The sequence below is a fragment of the Montipora capricornis genome, chromosome 9 (genome assembly GCF_036669925.1).
Source record: "Montipora capricornis isolate CH-2021 chromosome 9, ASM3666992v2, whole genome shotgun sequence".
Lineage (NCBI taxonomy): Eukaryota > Metazoa > Cnidaria > Anthozoa > Scleractinia > Acroporidae > Montipora > Montipora capricornis.
Genome location: NC_090891.1, coordinates 19,672,141 through 19,676,318, shown reverse-complemented (window position 1 = coordinate 19,676,318; position 4,178 = coordinate 19,672,141). Strand labels below are relative to the sequence as shown.

At 39.4% G+C, this 4,178-nt stretch overlaps 1 protein-coding gene across 2 annotated transcripts in view; it reads right to left on the bottom strand.

The window, feature by feature from the left end:
* Positions 1 to 3,780, bottom strand: part of LOC138017871 (matrilin-2-like) — a 37,380-nt gene extending 33,600 nt beyond the window's left edge. The window contains exons 1-2 of one of the 2 annotated variants that reach the window (XM_068864854.1): positions 3,683 to 3,780; positions 3,410 to 3,550 (exon numbers count right to left, since the gene is read on the bottom strand). The gene's annotated coding sequence lies outside the window, so the exon portion shown is untranslated. The remainder of the gene's footprint in view (positions 1 to 3,409; positions 3,551 to 3,682) is intronic. The other variant, XM_068864856.1, reaches the window with a different exon arrangement.
* Between the last annotated feature and the right edge of the window lie 398 nt (positions 3,781 to 4,178).

Genomic DNA, 4,178 nt, shown 5'->3' with positions numbered 1-4,178 from the left:
TTGCAGTGGTTTTTTATGTTACAATATCTTAGTCAATATCCAGTTCAATTCCCGGTAAGATGTGTTGCCGAGTCATACGATGACTGGATATTGCATTGCATGCAACGAAAACACAAAAAAACTCGTTTCCAATCACGGTCACGCATACAATTCTTTAACACCTATTTCCCCGTTACTTTATCGCGTAGTCGTCCGTGGTTTTAGCGGTCAGCGCAGTTGCCTCTGAATGAAGAGATACCGAATACCGAGTTCGAATCCTATTTGGACTGCCCTATACGAGGCAAAGAAATCTTACGCATGCGTAGCCAGATCGTCACCCGCCCCTTTCCCCTCCCCCACCCCCGAAAAAAAAGGTCGAAGTCCAAAAATGGAGCCGAATTCTAAAGGTCTATTCGGTGATGCTAGAGACAAAAATGGTAGTCACGGTACAGTATCATCCCAGAGGAAGTATTCTTCGAATAAAGACAAAATTCAACATCCTTTCTTTATCCAAACAATTTGCTTTGCGTGAGATCTGATGGGTTATTGGAAATGTTTCCCACACTGACGAAAATTCAAGACTTCGCCGGTGATCTGACGTAGTGTTCCCCGCCTTGTGCTTGGTTCAACCTCTCGCGGCTGCAGTTTTAGTCAGTCGTCTAATGATCTTACACCCAAGGAAACCTCTGTCAAGCAGAGTAAGTTCTGGTCGTTATGCATTATGCTTTAGAAGTGCCATCAAACATACCAGTTTGAGATCTCAAGTTACTAGGAGGCAGCAAGACCCCATGTAATGGGCTCTTGGCGGCAGATGATCGTCTGACTTGCTGAGTAAAAGTTACCTCTACGTTTAAAAATGTTTCGGCCCTACTGAAAATTCTACCCTGGTTTCCTTTAATTATTTTCAGCCCGGACAAAAGAAATAAACGAAATTTACATCTTATTTGTTAGTTCGGTCCGAAAGAGGCAATTGGTGGGAGGCGCCTTCAGAGGTTATGATTTTATATTGCATTTTGCGCCCGAACTTGACCTTCATAAAGTTGATTAGAACCGGATGGACGCTGGTACTTTATCTTTTTGTTCGCGTAATACGTATAAAGAGGCGCCAAAATGTCTAATGGGATGATCTTCACAGAGTATGGATTTGAGTATGGATTTGAGATCGGGATTGAATGAAAATGCCTTTAAAGCGTTGACAACGAAACTGGCTAAAGGAACACGACTGCATTTTCGCCTATCCTCCAGGCTAAAAAGACCGCGAAAAAGTCGAGAAAATGGAAACCTTTCCAAGACTGGTTTTAAAGAAAAAAACATTCTAAAACGCATCGTTAAGTGAAAAGAAAACCCTCCGGCTGCAGAGACATAAGATGGCATTAGAGTTCAGAAAGCTTTTGCGAAAGGCTTTATATACAACTCAATCCCCACGGGAGATTTTGAAAGGGCCAATTTGCATTTAATCTCAGAGGTTCGGGGATTGGCTGCGGTAAAGGCGAAAAAAAAAGGCTACTTCTTAACTACCTAAGCCTTATGACGAAACTTAACTGTAAACTGGATAGTTAACCCGCAAACAAAGAATTTGCAAGCGGTTCTCCCGATTTTCGGCCGATTTTCTTTGTTGTTTTCTCTACAGTTCGCTAAGTAGCTTTCGAATAGGCCATTTCCGAGTTCATGTCTGCCTCCTCTTCAAAGCGAATCTAAGTGCGAAGTTTTTGTGATAGTAATTAGTTCTACTTTACATATGAAATAAACTAATTTTTACTATATAGATACTGATGAAACACCAGGATTTCTCCTTTTACTAAAAATTCATATCTTCACCGCGCGCAGTGAACATATCATTTTTATCTTTCACATGTGAGAATATTGGTGTCGTCATGGTAACGAACACGATTAGCCAATAAAACGCGAGCTTCGTCTTCATTGTAAGTTACTTTTGAAACTTCTCTACTACATTAACATTTTTATTGCAAAATTTTACGTTATCATGATTTGCTTTTCATAACTTTCATATCTTGTTTCATGTTGCACAACATGCTTGTTTTAGCAGTTAGTGACCACTTTTTCATTATTTCGAAAATGAATATTAAAACAATTGTTTTAAATCTGGACATCTCATCAATATCTATATAATAAACATTTCGCTCACTCGTGAGAGATACTTTCCGCATTCGAAGATAAAAGTCGTATCCCCAAGCGGCCATGTAATATTCTCTATATCATAAGAAAAACTTTGCACTTAGACTCGCTTTAAAAAGGAGGCAGACATGAACTCGGAAATGGCCTATTTGGCATTGCAAAGCACGGAAAAGTCCCGGATCGATGTGTCGGGGCATTGTGAGCGATGGCTAGAATGGTAGGTAAAGACGATACGAAAATGCCGGTGTAGTTGAAGATATTTTCCTAATTTTTTGCTTAGATTAAAACGGTGAATTTTGAAAACGTGAATTGAGCCTGAAATTTGCTGACCCTGAAAAAACTGCTTAAGGACGGTGCCTACTAATTCAAAGGTATTTTGGCCCCAGTTTACGATTGTGCAGGAAATGTAGATCTTAACAAGTGTTATTGAATCCAAAAAGAAAATTGGGGTTAACCACGCATTTTTCAAAGATAATTGATGAATAATATTTGTAAAAAGCTTTATAATACAAAGCAATGTACGGCGTTCTTTATCAAATGGAAGCTTAATTATCTCTCAAAAGTGCGTGGTTACCCCCAATTTTCTTTTTGGATACCAAGAGTACTTACTAATATATACTTTCTCTGGATAGTTTTAAACCGCGCAAAAATATCACGGTATCAGTAAGCATCACCGATAGGAAATCCGAGTATCTCCAGATGCGCACAACGTATGCGCAATAACAATAGTAGGCACCGTCCTTAAACTCGAATTGCTATCCTCTTGCCTAAGGCGTTGATTCCAGCCCATCTATCTTGGGTCCATGAAATACTCACTGGTTGCGTGATCAACATCGTCGACTTACATAATTAACACGGACTAAAGTAATTCTAAATGGATCTACAACTTTCTACTGTAATCATTGTAGTCAAGTGCATAATAACAGAGTTAACAAAGGAACACTTAACACACAGGAAGCCTTCAAAAAGTCCTAAAGCCTTATAGTAGACGGTGAATATAGAAGATATATGAGCTTACCCCATTGCCCGGAAAATGGGCTATGGAAATAATATCATAATTCAGTTGTGAATCTTGTTCCCGAACACGTTATTTGGGATAACACACTTTTAATCTAAAACGGGATTAAGAATAGATAGAAAAAAATAAACGTCTACATGACGTAAAATCAAGATCAGGGATCTCGGGTAAGTCAGATCAAGGGAAAGTTGACTTTCCACAGCTCCACCCCTTGCCCGGAGATAAGCTTGGTTTCGTGCGCTTGAAAGAAGCAGTCAAGAGCAAGTATCACTATACCATATCTTAATCTTTACTTATCCTCGCATTGTAGAGTAGCTTGTTTTAGCTGATACACTCTCCCATGCACCCAGCTAACGGAACCAAAAGGAACAGACCACAAAACCAGAAACTCTGGCCTCTACTCTTTGCGACCCCGAGCTAGAAAAAACACACTCGTGACAATCAAAAAGACAAACTACTCACGCGGCAGCGGACGCTCACAAATGCTACTGACCACAGAACAGAAGTCTAAATGAACTAATTGAGCAAACGATGAGAATAAAAACTTACCGTTTTGATTAACTTCAACCTTTGGAGCAATCCAAGCTGTATTTCATATGATCGGAAAGGTGCGCTTTTGACTTAAATGAGCGTGGGATTGCACAAGAGCCAATCTATTGATAAGTTGAATTCGTCATATGCGTGACTCTGTGTTTCTGCAGATTAGATCATTGAATTTACCACCCACTGGATTTGTTATCGTGATAAATACTCTCTTAAAGTCAATTATACCTGTCACAAGCTAAGAAGCAATGCCAGAATGAGGAGAAAGCGATTCATTGCTCTGAATTTGTCGGGCAAAACAAGTTTGTTGAATTCTTCTTCATTACCTCTTCTCAGTCTTCCAGAACGAAGCGATAACCCAAGAAGAGAAATGGGTGTTTCCAGGATAGGTTAAAGACGTAGAATTGATAGCGCTGTCTATAACTTAATTGGATACAATTAATACATCTTTATCTAACACGTACGCACAATATAAGTTTACTTAAGTTACTTGTAAAGGGTT